This window comes from Colobus angolensis, unplaced genomic scaffold (genome assembly GCF_000951035.1).
Source record: "Colobus angolensis palliatus isolate OR3802 unplaced genomic scaffold, Cang.pa_1.0 Scaffold73, whole genome shotgun sequence".
Taxonomy (NCBI): Eukaryota; Metazoa; Chordata; class Mammalia; order Primates; family Cercopithecidae; genus Colobus; species Colobus angolensis.
This window is the reverse complement of record NW_012121043.1, coordinates 5,669,622-5,687,562: the sequence shown is the minus strand read 5'-3', so window position 1 is coordinate 5,687,562 and position 17,941 is coordinate 5,669,622.

Genomic DNA, 17,941 nt, shown 5'->3' with positions numbered 1-17,941 from the left:
CGCAAACCACCTATAGCACCAAAACCTATATGTACTATAAAGTTTGAGGTATGACAGAAAAACTGGCACGTATTTCTTTTTTCTTCACATGTAGAATTGTTCTTACCTTAGCTCTTAGCAATCCCAGCACACCATTATTTTTCTTTCCTTATTAAGTCAAGAACTTTCACCATGTTACTTAAAGGAAGCACTTTATGGCTTCTCTTTGGCATATCTGAATTGTTAGGATGATTACTCTTGGTTTTTGGAGCATTATTTAGTAAAATAAAGGTGACTAGAACACAAGCATTGTAATACGCCCACTTTAGTCCATCTGATAACTAAGATGGCTCCTAAGTTACCAACAGGTGGGTGGACTATACAGCATGGCAATGCTGGACAAAGGGTAGATTTGTATTCTGGGCAGGATAAAGCAGGGCAGAGTGAAATTTTATCATATGCCACAGAATGACACACAATTGAAAATTTATGAATTTGTATTTCTGAAATTTTCTATTCAATATTTTCAGATCCTACTTGACCACAGGTAACTGAGACTGCAGAGAGAGGATCTAAGGATAAGGGAAGACTATTGTAATACTTTCTTCATAGAAAAGCTAATTCATAGCTTATTTAATTTTTCAAAAGTCTTATTCATCATGAAAGAAAGTTTTAATTCAAATGACTAAGTCAGCTACCCATTTTATTCTCTGTGATTTAAACTTATATCTAAATCAGTCATGAATATCTCCAAAATAACCAGTGTTTGAAAGCAGCTGATTTTCTAAATTAAAAATTTTTTAGAACATCTTTTCTAATAGCAAAGAAAGAGAGCATTTACTTTTTCTTTCTATTTAAAAAAATATATATATTCCTCCCAATAGCTAATGTTTGACAAAGCCAGGAATCAATTCTAGCATCTTTGCCATGTTATATGATCTTCCATCCATTCATTTGTTTATTCTGTGAAAGTTGTCAGAATCAAAATGGAGTCATGAATGCTAACAAAACCTTGACAAATAAAGCCAGGAAATGGCGGTTCTCACGTTTCTATGCCTCACAGTGAAAAAGACTATATAATAACCACAGCCTTGCACAGAGGCCATCACAGTCTTACACAAAAAATGTTTCTGCAAAAACATCTGCCCAGCAACTGTCTGTCCAACCTGAGACTGTTGTTACCTTAATTATTAATCTTTGCAGCCAAGGATAATTATTTCAAAACAGTTATGTACTTCTCATTTAAAAAAAAAAAAAAACAGACAAGCAAACAAACAATAAAAAACCTTTTATCCCTAAGTATACACATAGTTCACTATGGCATACATATTTTCACTGCAATGCTCTATTCTCAAACAAATATCTTTTCTTTTAGCCTCTCTCTGTTTTTTTATTTAGGTTGATAATCTATACATTTGATATCTATTGAGATTGGACAGGGTATAGCAAGGTAGTTGTCCTACCGTAACTGTGTAGAACAAGTTACTTTTGTAGTGATGGTCACAAGACTACTTCTTCCAGTCTTCAAATGATCAACTCTATGGTTCCAATATAAGCTTTAATGCATTAATTGCAGTGATATACCTAGGGTTAGTTATTCAATCAGAGAATGAAGAGGAAAACAAGAGAATGAAGGAGGAAAAATACTGTTGCTTATAACAATCTAACTAATATAAGTCAATAATTAAATTTACAAGCATCAAAATAACTTCCCAGTATTTTCACCGTACCTCTTACTGAAAACCTGAAGGGTGAACTTTTGGGTGGCTTTTTTATTTTTGCCTAGGCAAGTGGAAACAATCCTAACAGCAAACTTACAAAGTAATGTATTTGTCACTGTGATTCATGGAACTCATCATTTATGGAGTATTGCTCTAGAGAGGACATAGGAACCAGAGACAGAAAGGACCCAGCATTAAAGTGATAAAAGCTAACGTGTTAGCAGATGATATTTTTATTGCTTCAGTTTGTGAAGTAAAATGACAATTTTTTGAAACATATCAAACACACAATATAAACATGAGCAAAATTGCACAGCTTAACTAATCCATGTAATTTACAAGCTAGTACTCATTGTTTATACACTTGTGTGAAACATGATTTGATGCTACTGTTGCTGGATGGCTTTACCCTAATCTGTAATTGCATTTAGACACGGATTTGTGGTACAAGCATCATGGTTAAGTAAAGTTCGGCTTGAATTAATACTCAATACCTCAAGGTTGGATTGTTATAATAACCTCCTGATGGTCTTCCAACCTCTCCACTACAACAGACGCTCAGACCACTGCCTGACTAATCTAACTAAAACACTGCTTACTCTAAAGTACACCCATTAAATGGCTCCCCATTGTCTAATAAATAAAGTAAGAAGTCTTTCTTCTGGCATTTGAGGTTCTCCACAATAGAGCATCAAACTCACTGTCTATTTGATATGCGAGGCCTCCACTCCAGCTGCACAGGGCTTCTCATGGTTCCCCATATAAACAATGCTGATTCCTTTCTCCATAACCTTGTCAATGCTGTGGTTCTCCAGATGTAACCATGCCAGGCGTTCCTGGAAAAACAGTTCCTCAATAAAACTGTCCCGATCTTTTCTTGCCATAGTGCTTTTTATCTCCGAATTTTTAGAGCACTGTTTCTCAGTCTCAACATTGTTGACATTTTTGTCCAGGTAATTTTGTGTTAGCAATTTTTTTGTGGGGCCTTTCCTGTGCCTTGCAGGATGGTTGGCAACATTCTTAGCCTCTACCCAGTACATATCAATGGGAGTCACCCCCAAATAGTGATCACCAAAAGTATCTGCAGATATTATTTTCAAATGTCTCCCAGGGAGGCAAAATTAACCCCAGTTGTTCCAGAATCTTATCGTATGTATCACTCATATTCACATTTAAAAATATTTCATGTGTATGTCTTACCTCCATGGCTAGATTATTTTAGTGCAAGTATTAGATCTTGTTTTATTTTTGAATCCTCAATAAAGAATAAAGCACCATAGTGAATTCTTAAGAAATACTAAAATTTTAATTTAGTATCTAAAAATCAGAAAAATATGAGTTACATTATTTGATCTAATGTCAATTATTTTAAAGTGTAAATTAAGAACCATAAAAGTAAAGCTATTTGCCCAAAATAAATGTGTGTGGGTGGGATAGTTCTCTTCCCAGTCAGGTAGTATAAATACCCATCTACATTGTAATAAGAGAATTAGTTAACTTTGCATCAGCTGAGTAAACAGTAGCCTGTGGTTTTATTGAGGATTCTTTATATTACTCTGCTTTAATAATGCACATACGTTTAAGTAATACCTTTATATTTTTACATTTAATTAAAACATTATTCTGAAATACTGTGGTGTCAGACAAGGGGCCCTGACTGTAGAGTTAAGAGACGAAGGAGTTAGCACATACCACTGTGTGGTCAGCAAGCCACTTAACTTCATGGTGTCTCCGCATCTCATTTTTAAAATACTTATTCTACTAAAATAAATAAACTCCTTGAGGGAATATTGTCTTGCAGCTACCATATCCCTAGTGTCCAGCACAAAGTAGGGCATTTAACAAATATTTGCTGACTGACTGTTCAACTGGGAATATAAGTGCCAATTTTCACTTATTTTGAGAATAAAATGAGGTATTTTTTTACATCCTGAAAAGTGTAAAGAAAAGACAAATGCAAGATATTTTTCTGTCATAAAAAGCTTAAAGAATTTAAATATTTAAAAATAGTGAAATGGAAAGTTAAAAATAAGATTTGTGAGATGTCACCAAAGCAGTAGTTAGGGGGAAATTTTCAGCATTAAATGCCTGTATTAGAAAAGATGAATACTCTTGAATTAATGAACTTAGCTTCCACCTTCAGACCTATAAACAGAAGAACAAATAAAATCCAAAGTAAGGGTAAAGGAAAAAATAATAGAGCAGAAGCCAATAAAATAATAAAAGAGAAAAATCAGTAGAGAAAAAATAATGAGGCTGGGAGCGGTGGCTCATGCCTGTAATCCCAGCACTCTGGGAAGCCGAGGCGGGCAGATCACATGAATCTAGGCCTTGAAACTGGCCTGGCCAACATGACGAAACCCCGTTCGTACTACAACTACAAAAATTAGCCAGGCGTGGTGTAGCACGGCTGTAATCCCAGCTATTCGGGTGGCTGAGGCATGAGAATCAATTGAACCCGGGACTCGGAAGTTGCAGTGAGCCATGACTGCGATCATGCCACTGCACTCCAGCCTGGGTGACAGGCTCGGTCTAAAAAAACAAAAGGCCGGGCGCGGTGGCTCAAGCCTGTAATCCCAGCACTTTGGGAGGCCGAGACGGGCGGATCACGAGGTCAGGAGATCAAGACCATCCTGGCTAACACGGTGAAACCCCGTCTCTACTTAAAAAAAATACAAAAAACTAGCCGGGCGAGGTGGCGGTGCCTGTAGTCCCGGCTACTCGGGAGGCTGAGGCAGGAGAATGGCGGGAACCCGGGAGGCGGAGCTTGCAGTGAGCTGAGATCCGGCCACTGCACTCCAGCCTGGGCGACAGAGCGAGACTCCGTCTCAAAAAAGAAAGAAAGAAAGAAAGAAAGAAAGAAAGAAAGAAAGAAAGAAAGAAAGAAAGAAAGAAAGAAAGAAAGAAAGAAATCAAAAGCTGATTCTTTGATGTGATCAAAAAAATTTTTTTAAACTCAAACATATTGGGAGGGAAAAAGAGAAATACACAAACCAATATTAAGAATGAAACAGATGACATCACTACAGTTTCTATCGACATTAAGATGATAGCATCGGATTATTATAAATGAATTTCTGCCTATAAATTTGACAACTTAAATGAAATGAACAAATCCCTGAATTAACAAAAACTATCAAAGCTCATTCAAAAAGAAACAGATAACCTGAATAGCCCTATGTCTATGACATACATTAGATTAGTAGTTAAAAATCATCCCACAAAGACAATTTCAGGCCCACTGGCTGTACTGGTGATACCAATCAAACATTAAGGAAGCAATAATTCCAATTCTATACCCATTTTTCCCGAAAATTATAAAGGAGTGAATTCTTCCCAATTCATACTGTGAAGCCAGTATCACTCTGATGCTAAAACCAGGCAAATACATCACAAGAAAAGAAAGCTACAAATCAAGATCCCGCATGAACACAAACACAAAATTTCTACACAAAATACTGCCAAATAGATTGCAACAATACATAAAAAGGATAATACATTATATCCAAGTAGGATTTATCCCAGGAATGCAAGGCAGTGTTAATATTTGAAAACCAATCAACTTAATTCACCATGTTAACAACTTAAAAAAGAAAATCCATATGATCAGCTCTATGACACAAAAATAGCATTTTTTATAATCCAATATCCATTCTTAAGTAAAAGTGAAAACATAACTCTTGGCCAACTCATAATTAAAGAAAACTTCTTCAGTTGGATAAAAGATGTCCATGGTAAGCCGGCAGCTAACATCACACTTAATGATGACAGATGGAATGCTTTCCTCTTGAGATCGGGAGCAAGACAAGAACATTCACTTCCACATTTCTATTTACTATTGTGCTGGATACTTTAACCAATGTAATTAGGCCAGATAAAGAAATAGCAGATATCCAGGCTGAAAAAATACAAGTAAAATTTCTTTTATTAAAAAACAACCTAGATGTTTTTGTAGAAAATCTAATGGAATCAACAAGAACTAGTAAATAAGTTAAGCAGTGGTGCAGGATACATTGATATGGAGAAATCAGTTGTACTTCTGTACACTAGAAATGAACAATAAAAAAATTGAAATAAAAAAATACCATTTATGATAGTCTCAGCAAATCTGATATACCTCAGGATAAATTCGACCCAAACAAAAGTGCAAGTCCTGTGTATTACAAATTTCAAAATATTGCCAAGAGAAATTACAGATCTGAAATATCATGTTCATAGTTCAGATGACTCAACAGTGTTAAGATGTTATTTCTCTGCAGTATCCTGTATAAATACAATGCTCTAGGGGTACGAGAGAACTTTGGGAATTGATGGGTATGATTATTTCTTCACTGTAATGATCATTTCACAAGCATGTACATATCAAAACTTATGAAACTGTGCACCTTAAATATGTACAGGTTATTGGGTATCAATTATGCTTCAACAAAACTGTTAGAAAATAAATTAGTTTTTCAAAAATGCCAATATGTATCAACAGTTTTAAATATATTTATGCATTTGACTCAGATTGTATATTTTGGGGTCTATTCCAGTGTAACATGGCTGATGGAAGGCACATGTGCTTGTTCCTTCACCACATTTTACTAACAATTATAAAATTTTAAATTTCATAAATAAAATCTAAAAATTAATAGCATCAATTTTTTAATATTCTAAGACACAAAATTATCGTTAAAAATTAGATTAATGAATAAGTTATTCTCCCATAATATAATACTATATATCCTTGAGAATAAACAATTGACAAACACAACCAAATGTATGTATCTCAGAAACATAATATTAAAATCAACAAACCAGACAGAGAGTATATATACTGGATGATTCCGTAATAAAGTGAGCTTACAGGCAAAACTATTTTTTTTTTTTTCTTTTGAGACAGAGTCTCGCTCTGTCACCCGGGCTGGAGTGCTGTGGCCGGATCTCAGCTCACTGCAAGCTCCGCCTCCCGGGTTCATGCCATTCTCCTGCCTCAGCCTCCCGGGTAGCTGGCACTACAGGCGCCGCTACCTCGCCCGGCTAGTTTTTTGTAGTTTTTAGTAGAGATGGGGTTTCGTCGTGTTAGCCAGGATGGTCTCGATCTCCTGACCTCGTGATCCGCCCGTCTCGGCCTCCCAAAGTGCTGGGATTACAGGCTTGAGCCACCGCGCCCGGCCGGCAAAACTATTAAAAACATTATTAAGAAAGTAAATAAGGCTTTTTAAAAATGCCAATATAAATCAACAGCTTTAAATATATACATGGTCTTGACCCAGACTTTCTATTTTCGGGATGTATTCCAGTAAAACATGGCTGATAAAAGACACATTTACTTTGTTCACTAACCATATTTTACTCAAAGAGCAGATATAAAATGTTATAAGCATGGCAAGGGAGTGGTAACCCAAAGGAAAAGAAAATTGGAGAAAAGTCAACTAGAAAAAAATTGAAATGTGGAAATAGATTGATTTCGTACACCAGACAGGGAGAAAGGGAAACTGAAGTCTGCAATGGAGGTGGTCTCAGTTGCCAGCTGATTGATTTTACAGAACCCCAGGATATCCCAGGAACTGGAGGCACTGGGTAGCTCTCAAGGAAAGGATGGAAGGTATGCTGCACCCATCAGACCTCCCTATCGCCCATATGCCATTGCGTGACTGACTTTCTTCCACCATAGAAGTCAAGAGATGCCTCCTCTGAAGAAGCTGAAACCTAGCCCCTGGGACTGTGGGTGGAGCTGAGGGTGAGCTAGCACACGGAAACCTAGGTGATTCAGTGAATATCTACGTGTGAAGGGATGACTCCCAAATCACTTTGTTCCCACTTGGCACTGAGAACACTGAAAGCCAGACTAATACACCTCAGATAGAAGGCTGGAGAACTCTCTTCTCAGGAAACTATCTCAAAAGAAAAAATAAAATAAAAACCTTCTGATAATGAAAAAGATCAGTGAAACAGTACAGGATGAGCGCACTAGAGACTAAATAAATTATTCTAGCACATTCACACCAGAGAGAGAATTTCTAATCAGCTTTTTACTGCCTAACTTTCAAATATTAGTAGACAGCAAGAAATCACCCAACATTAGAGAAAACTCTCTAACACATGAAAGAAAAGAAAAAAATTGGAGACAAACAGAAAGCAGAAAAAACGGAAATAAACTATACTTAAGATCCTCAGAGATCGAAGAGGCAATCGCTGAAACAGGAGAAAAACATTAGAGAAAATATGAAACCAAATTTTAAAAAATAAACTCTCATAAAAAAGGATGCCATAAGTGAAATATTCAAATTCATTCATAAAGTTTCAGAGATCTCTCAGAAAATGCGGTGGGGGAAAATAAGACACAGGAGGTACATACAATAGAATATCAATATGGACGTATTAGTCTGTGCTCACGCTGGTAGTAAACACATACCCAAGACAGGGTAATTTCTGAAGGTAAGAGGTTTGACTCACAGTTCAGCATGGGTGGAGGGACTCAGGAAACTTACAATCATAGCAGAAGGGGACGCAAACACATCCGTCTTCACACGGCAGTAGCAAGAAGTGCAGAACGAAGTAGGAGGAAGCCCCTTGTGAAACCATCAGCTCTTGTGAGAACTCACTATCACAAGAACAGCATGCAGGTAACTGCCTCCATGGTTCAATTACTTCACACCAGGTCCTTCCCAAGACATGTGGGGATTATGGGAATGACAGTTCAAGAAGAGATTTGGGTGGGTACACAGTCAAACCATATCGATGGGGAATTCAATAAATAACAAGAGCTCCAGAAATAGAAAATAAAAAAATGGGAGACAATAGAAAATAAAAAATGGGAGAAAATGAGGTTCAAAAAGGCAATTCAATAAATTTTCCAGAATTAAGAGATTTCAGTTTCCACATTGAAAGGACCTCCGCCTGAGACCAAATCAAGGGGTGAAAAAGAAGTCCAATGCAAGGTCCTGTAACTGTGGACTTTCAGTATATGAGAGCATGGTAATGGACGGGGTACATTTTATTGATTTGACCAAGTATTTATAACATAAGGTATTACATTAGGTACCATCAGACATACAAAAACAAACTAAAGACCATCCCTATGCACAAAGGTGAAAAAAAACTAATATAGGTAGACAGAAATCTCATTATCTATAATTATGGTAATAAGACTTCGGCCACTACCTGTTCTTCTTATACTGATTCCTTTCTTCACATTTCTTTTTAAACAAAAGCCATTTTGGAATGTCTTGGCATATGTATTCAGCACGTGCACTGGCTAAGGAAAGCAAGCCCTTTTGTCTTACGAGTCTTTTTTACACACATACACATACTTATATATACACATGCACGCACAAACTTATGCACACAAATATACACACATTCATATACACAAGTATGCACACAAACGTACACCCATTCTCACACTCACACACTTACACATTCTCACACTCAACAAACTCATAGTCATATATACACATATAAACACATGCACACGAACTTGTACACACATCCTCACAATCACACATTTACACACACATTCTCTCATATATACACTCACATGTACACTTATAGACACATGCAAACTTGTACAGACATGCACTCACATACACTCATATCCACATAGATGCACACAGACTCATACACACATTCTCACATTCACAGACCCATTTATCACATGTTCACACACACACACACACACACACACACACACACACACACACACACATACAGTCTTAGGTCCTTAAAGAAAAGTCATTTTGGTTGTCAGGGAAGATGACTTAGTTTCTTAGTTTTCCGAAATAGAAGAGGATCTGGTTTTCTAAGATGAGAAATGAGATCTATAATTTATACTCCTCTTACATTTTGCTGGGCTTTCAATCGTTTATTTGGTATTTAAATAAGCCAATAGTTCCTGTTTGGTACCCTGCCTCTTTAATGTCCTCCATTTTAATGGTTTGCAATTTTCCCCTACTGTTTCTACTACCAGCTTTTCAGCAGCAACCAAAATCAATTCTTCCCCGCTCTGGGCATGGCCGACAAGCTCCCCTCTGCCATTCCACTCGTCACCGTGAGAGCAATTCGATGGCCAGAGCCATTTGCAGGTGCAAGAGATACAGCTCCCAGCACCTCTGAAGCAGCACTTCACAACCTTTCTGTAGTGGAAGCCAATGGGTGGACTGAGATCTCAGCAGGCAGCTGCCTCTGGTTTCCTTTCCTGGCTGCAATCTGGTGAATGGGTGCTACCCAGACTTGGGGGTTCCTGCGAAATGGACTGAAAGGAGAGTTTGAGAAGCCAGGAGTGCCAGCCAGACACACGGACTGCTTTACCTAGAGTGAACACACATCGTGTTCTTGCCGTACTGCGTCTTTCTTTGCAATCCAACTTTTCTCTATATAAAAGGAGTGGGGAGAGGAGGTAGTATCTTTGTATTATTGTTGTTGTTATTATCATTCTGCTACTGTGGGAAGATGACTCAAGATCCTCGGACAGTGGACTATTTTTATTTTTAAACATCAATCACACATTTACCAAGATAGCATGTGCAATGGACTTGAAGCTTGTGCGGCCTTCAGTCTATTTCCGCAGATATGACCTCTGTATTATAGATAATGCCAAGCTACTTCTCCAGCCCATGAGAATGTTTCAGATATCTTCCATGTCTGTGACTACTTTGGACAATCTAAATTTTACTCGTAGGCACTTGTGAAAAGGCACAGCTGTTACTCCGTAAGGTTAACAGAAGAGCCTATCTGTTTGTAGAGAGAGCAGGTCTCTGGCAGTTTGCCACAGTGTTTACCCGTAAGGCAGCTGTGTGTTGTGAACAGAGGCCCTCACTTGGGCACGAGCAAAGCTATGTACTGCCCTGATGCAGAACTTGCTTACTGATGATAAGCCTCAGTTTCCTCAGATGCATTTTCCTACCAACAAGAAACAGAATTGCACTTCACTGATCTCTCAGGTTTGGATCCATCTTAAAATTCAGTGATTCTGCATTCTGAACATACTATATACCCTGAATCTTCAGCCATCAAGAGCAGGTTTTGATTTTTTTTAAAGAATAAATATTGTATTTTAAGTATCCATGCAATATATCCACATACGTAATTTCAAAAAATTGTAAATAATTTCAGCTGGATAAATTTAGAATGCTTGTATTAAAACCAATTCAACAATACTCTCTGGCACTGTTCCCAGAATACTTCCGTTGGATTGGGAATTGTTTAAATTTTAACCCATTTTAAGTTCTTCTCTTTCCCAATTGTGCTTTTCTTAAAATATCGCATTTGAAATATTGACTGCAATATCACTGACTCTTTTATTAAATCATGTATCTCAGCAGTGATACTGCTACCTGTTGGATGTTTTGGGGGCCACATGTAGTGTGTGCTATGGTGGGGGAAATTCATGGATATGATTATGGTTGTATTTTTGTGGATTTCCCTTCTTTCCCAAGAGCACCTGCTGGAGGCTTACATCTCCCCCATATCAGCATTAATACCATTTACTACTCTGGTCTTACTACCTTATCTTTCCCTTTCTCCTTTAAAACATTTAAGATAATAACAAAACTATCTTCCTAAACATGTGTGCCAACATGGACAAACTCAGAAAAATAAACAAAAAAAAACAAATTGTACATATTCTCTAAGTCAAACAAGCTTCTTTTCTGTAAGTTCATCATCACACTGCTTTTCCTTTCCTGACTAGTGCTGCACTGCTATTCCCAAATTTTTATGCGGGCTGTATCCCAAACTTCATAGCCTTGCAAAGAAAAAACGGAAAAGGCGATAGCTAAGCATAGGAGAGGGGCTTCTGGCAGGACCCTTGAGGAGGATCAAGCCTTTCCCAACCAGAGCCCTCCTGAGCCTGACATCAGGTTTTCACCACTCAATACAATGACCAGCTATACATTTTCTTAACAACTTTCCCTCCACCCACTCCTTTATTGACTCAAATACCACTAGAACCCTGAGATTCACCCTTTTGTAGTAAGACCTACCACACCTTAAGCAACAACTATGTACAAAGCATACTAGTCACCCAATTCATATAAACTCTTTCACTTAATTCTTACACAGTCTTATAAATTAGATTAGGCATTATCTTGTTTGTTTTAAAACTAGGGGAACTGAGGCACCGGGAGGTTAAATAACTTGCTTAATATCCATGGGCAATAAGAAGTTGAGCCTAGATGTGCACCCACGTCTACCTCATTTTACTGTTTAAAACATATGTATGTTTAAAACTAATAACAACCAGAATGTAGTATTGGATGAGCACAAAAGTAAAGCCTATACTAGGGTTTGATCAGAACTACGGCATCTGTTCTTTTGTACAAGAAAGACTAAGCGATGACTTCCATGAAGCTTTCAGACATAAACAACCACCAGCCCAAACTTTATTGGTCTCAATACAGTTTTTTCACACAAAAAGAAGTGGAGAGAAGTACTGCCCAATAGAAATATAACATGAGAAACAAGCACAAGCCATATATAGAGAATATTCCAACAGACACATTTTAAAAAAGTAAAGGAAACAGGTAAAATTAGTTTTAATAATACCTTTTATTTAACCTAATATATCCAAATATTATCATTTCAACATACAATCAATATTAAAATTATTAAGGTAATTTTCTTTCTTTTTCTCATACTAAGGCTTTAAAATTCAGTGCACATTTTACACCTGCGGCACATCCCCATTCAGACTAGTTGGACTTAAAGGGCTCATTAGCCAGCTGGGGCCAGTGATTGCCATATTGGAGCACACAGGTACACGGAAGTGGCTGCTGGGGTTGGATTCCTAGTACTCTGGATCTTTTCCTCACATTTACTACCACAGGTTCACAAAATAGCTTCCAACGTACCAAACATTGTATCAGTATCAACAAAAAGAAACAGGAAGGGGCGCCACCAGTAAAATCTTTCCCAGAATGCCTCTACTTGCATCTGTGAATTATGTCCCCTAGTGATTCTTGATCATAGGGGAAGCTAGGAAAGTGAGAAATTAGATTTTTCTGATTTCTTTCTTGCTTTCTTTTTTTAAATGGAGTTTTGCTCTTGTTGTCCAAGCTGGAGTGCAGTGGTGCCATCTCGGCTCATTGCAACTTCTGCCTCCTAGGTTCAAATGATTCTCCTGCCTCAGCCTCCTGAGTAGCTGGGATTACAGGTGCCTGCCACCACGCCCAGCTAATTTTTTGAATTTTTAGTAGAGGCAGGGTCTCACTACATTGGCTAGGCTGACCTCGAACTTCTGACCTCAGGTGATCCACCCACCTCGGCCTCTCAAAGTACTAGGGTAACAGGCGTAAGCCGCCGCACCTGGCCTGATTTTTCAGATTTCTAATGGATGTATAAGAAAGGGATTGGAGATAGAAACGTGTTTGCCAACCAACTAAGATTGCCACGGGCATTGGTTTTAAAACATATATATATATATGTAAAACTAACAAAAATTTCCAGAATCATGAAAATGTGCTCTGCTTCATTTTATAATATTTACGTAACATTAAGTAAATAATAAATACATATTTCTTTCATAGTAATACCCATCTAGCTCACTTAAGCCATTTTCCAGCTAACGTATTTGAAAGAAGAGATAGCAATGAAGCATGAGGAATGGAACACCTGGCGGGAAAAGTGGCTCTCAGGGGACGAGGATACCAATCTAACCTCCCCACAGATCTTTCCATGGTGAGCCCTCTTTGTGAATATACAAGTGAACATATTGGACACCAAATATAACACTATTTATACAAATTCTTATTGAGCAAATCGGTGTTCATTTTAATACATCAAAATGTAAATATGTGCTTCTCTAACAGATTATAATTTTTCCTAGTCATTGCTTTCTAAAACTAAATTATAGCAACAAATAAATCTAAACTAATGCAATCTTATTATCAACAAAATTTCATAGCTGCCTTAATGGAAAGAAAAAAGAGCTTTGGTTACAGAAATAATAAGTCATATATATCTTTTACATCCTGACCGTTGGAATTTGGTTAGTAAAAGAATGGAAATAAATTATCCAATAATGTATACTGTAGGTAGTATGAGTCACTTCATAAGATTGTACAGGTACTAAATATTATGGTAAAATTGGGTGTTTTATTCTAAAGTATTTCTGTTTTCTCTTCTCACGACAATCCTAAAAACATTTTCAGTTATCTTAAACCATGATATGACATGACACAGATAGTAGAAAACTAATCTATCATGAAATTAATCAATATAATGTAAATTAAAGCTAGCATTTATATTTATTAAGTTTTAAATATGTACACACACATGTATATGCAGGCATTCATGTAACTCATTCTATAATTATTCATGCAGCCCACTAGGACATCTAATGGGATGGTATGGAGCTGAGTTGTCATGAACTAGAATATTGAACATACTGCATAAACTTACAAGTATAAGCATAAAATTTTGCAGATAAAAATATAAATGAATTTAAGCCATCAGAGAAATTAGGTCAATAACACAGTGTTTAACTGTAATCTCCTGAGACCTGCATTTTGAAATCCAGGGATTCTGCATGTGAAAAAATAATCCCATTATAACTTTACGACGCTGTAGCAATTGAGATGAACGCTGCACCACATTACAGGAAGGACACACAGTGACCTCACTACAACTAAGCCCCAATGTGGAGAGATTACAAATGCTGGTTAATACATTAAAAACCAAATAAAAGAAGAGTCTGTGCAACCTAGTATTACCGCTAATACCATTAATATCACTTGAAATCCTCTTTTCTTTTCAAATGCTTGATGGGGTGTCAAATGGTTTCATACCCACTATATGCAAATAGGTGCCTGACTTCTATATTCTGTGACACAGGGTAATAATAATGCATACTATAAATCAGTCGGTGACATAAACTCAGCCTGTGAATTGCCAATGGATCATACCTTCCCGTCATTATGGTATTGTGTAAATGTGCACTCAGAGCTGTTAACACTACTCCAGGCTTTGACTCACACCACCGTGCCGGCTGCTGATGACCAGCTGCGTGGACATTGCCATTGCCACACATTCCTTGGAGACTTAAAATGACCCTTGTGTCACTTGAAAATGATACGAGATCACTGTGTTCTGTTTGTGAATACTGTAATACTAATGTTTATTTCAAAATTCAAGAGGTAAAATAAAAAGAATATTTTTATTCAAATTACTAAAAAAGAATGAGGAAATGAATGTTAAATTTAAATTACTACGACTTCCCCTCCAAGCCTTCTCCTTGATCTACACTCACATACAAAAGTCCTTTGTTGTTGCAGACTTTAATAAAAATCTTGCAGAAAGGAAGAAGTTATACTTGAAAGCGGCAAAAAAAAAAAAAACTTTAAATTCAATGTTAGAGTCTTATTCCTAAGAACCCCTCACACATCCCATCGCGTGGCTCAGCCCTCCTTTTTACTGTCTATTCTTTCCTCTTTCCCTTCCTCCTTTTCTCTGTGCCCACCCTTTCAGAAGAAAAACAAATTCTATCTTTTTGCATAGAGTAATTCAGATATCCACAGCCCCTGAACTCAATTCAGCAAAGCAATGTTGAAGTTGTATTAATACACCGTGCTCTCTTTTACTTCCTATGAATATCTGCAGGAATAAAAAGTACAGCAATTTTATGTCCCCACTGATACAACATCACCTTTTACAAAGCAGATTTTTTTCTTTTGAGGCAGTGTCTCACTTTGTCACCCAGGCTGGAGTGCAGCGGTACAAACACAGCTCACTGCAGCCTCAACCTCCTAGGCTGAAGCGAGCCTCCCACCTCAGCCTCCTGAGAAGCTGGGACCACAGGCACATGCCACCAGGCCTGGCTAATTTGTGTATTTTTTGTAGAGTTGGGGTTTCACTATGTTGCCCAGGCTGGTCTCAAACTCCTGGGCTCAGGCAACCCACCCACCTCAGCCTCCCAAAGTGCTGGGATTACAGGCACGAGGCACCGTGTCTGGCCCTAAAAAGCAAAATGTTTTTAAATAATCAATTTTTCTATTATAAGTAAATCAAGTGTTTAAAGAAACAACTTAAAATCTAATTGCTTGTAGTTTAGACTTGTGTTCTTTTAAAGCATGTATTGGTTTAAAATGTAAGTCAATAATTGTATCACTTAAAAACAAATCTAAACAAATATAAAAGATAAATTATAATGTCTAGAATATGAGAAATTTCTAAAATTAACATGAGAATAATGAAACTAATTTTTCTGTTATAATTTTCAGAAAACAGTTTACTCAATGGTTTTCCTATAAGTGAGGTATCACAATGAAATAACACGGGGTAACAAATGAGACAGTGATCTATGCATACTTCAAAATCTAAACTGTGTATGACAACTTCAAAGTCTACAGCGAGTTTATTATTTTGATTATATAGAAGTAGATAATTTTAGAACTTGCCATACAAGCCCAAACGCTGATAGAATTGAAAATAAATATTTATATTTATTATATATTTAATAAATAATATATGGATATACAATATGTATTTAATAAATATACACATATATTTAATAAATATTTAGCCAATAAACATAACCCTGTTAATTTCTAGTTTCTGTCTGTAAATGCCTTGTGCTTTTTGATTCAAGACATACCCAGAGGTTTCACTTTGTGTTACAAGAGAAATAAAAATAAATCTCCTAATAGAATTTAACTTCTTCTGATTCCTAAGATTCTGAGAACTAAGGAAATCACTTGGGAAATAAGTTATCTTGAGATAGGTGGTGCTCAAGGTATCAATTGTCAATTAGTCACCTTTCCGCAAGGACATAGAAAACATAAGTAATATTATTTTACTTTAAATATTCAAACCTCCGGTTAGCAGAAGGAAATACTGGAATGGAGAGAGGAAGAAAACATATATAATATTTGATGTTCTACAACAAATAAGATCCATTATATACAAAAATTACTATTTATAAAAGTGGCTAAATCTTATTTTTAAATATTATGAATAAGCATTACATGTACCAGAAGACAACAAGTTATCTTGCGATTTAAGAAATCACGGGATCATTATCAACTAATAGCTCAGCAAAAGTTTAAAAACCTACCTAAAGTGGAAATTATTCCAGTAGTCTAATTATTGAAATCTGTTGAAAGAAGTTGAGAGATGCCAAACCACCTAAGTACAACAAACTCTAATATGTACTATTATAAAAGCCTACCTAGCAACCCATAAAAGCAATTATCCACATATTACATGACATTTAACAAGGATATGAATAAAATCTTCCATATTTCCTAACAGTAGATTGTCTATGTTTGAAACTTGAGTTTTACATTTGATTTTGTGACTTGAAAGAGAGTAAACTAAAATGCATCTACCAGCTAATGAAATTGAAAGCACAAACTCAAGCATTAAAAATGTCATGAAGTAAATTTCACAAATAATGAAGTGTATGTGTGTTCTTTATTAGTTACCAAATTTTGGTGAATAAATTTAGCACTTACTCTGTTATAGGCAAATACATGCAATTTTATATAGTTTCGAAAGTAGTCCTATATGTTAATTACCCTTACATTTCCTTTACAGATGAGAATACTGAGGCTCAGAAAGTTTAAGCAACTTTTCCACATTCATGTAGCAAGCTAAGGTGGCAAGTCAGGTGGCTAACTCCAGCATTTATGTTCTTAGTCACGCCTCTAGAATTCCTCACATAGGATTTTGAGAAATAGAAGCTTTAAATAGCTGTTGGAAAGATAACACTTTCTGAATATATACATGTAAGAGCCAACAGTTCAAGTTCCCAGTAACTTTATGTTACCAAGAGAAATGCATGAATTGTAAAACTAGATCTGTCAGATATTGTTGATTCTACAGTATCTATTTTTAAGCTCCAGCATTTTTTGAAATTGAATTTTGTCTTGCAATCAAAGAAAGCTTCTCATTTCCAGGCAGAGCATTTCCTAAGCATTTGAGAACTTAAGAAATATAAAATTCATCTGATTATTGTCATAGTAGCACAACACATGGTTACATTTTAACTAAAATTTGCATGACTAATTATGAGGTAAAATAATCTCTAGAATATTTCATTTTCATTAAAATGCAGCATTGAAACAAAAATAGCCTCAGTTTTCTCATCTATAAAAAGATTATAGGATGGTTTTTATAAATTTCTTGTGAAGATTAAATGTACAGACTGAGATCTGTGCTGGGTACATAACAGGCACTGAAGAAGTGATTGCTGTTTTGTGACACTGCAAAATATGAGAAAGAGGAGGTGGATACCGACAAGCACAGAAAACAGTAGCAAG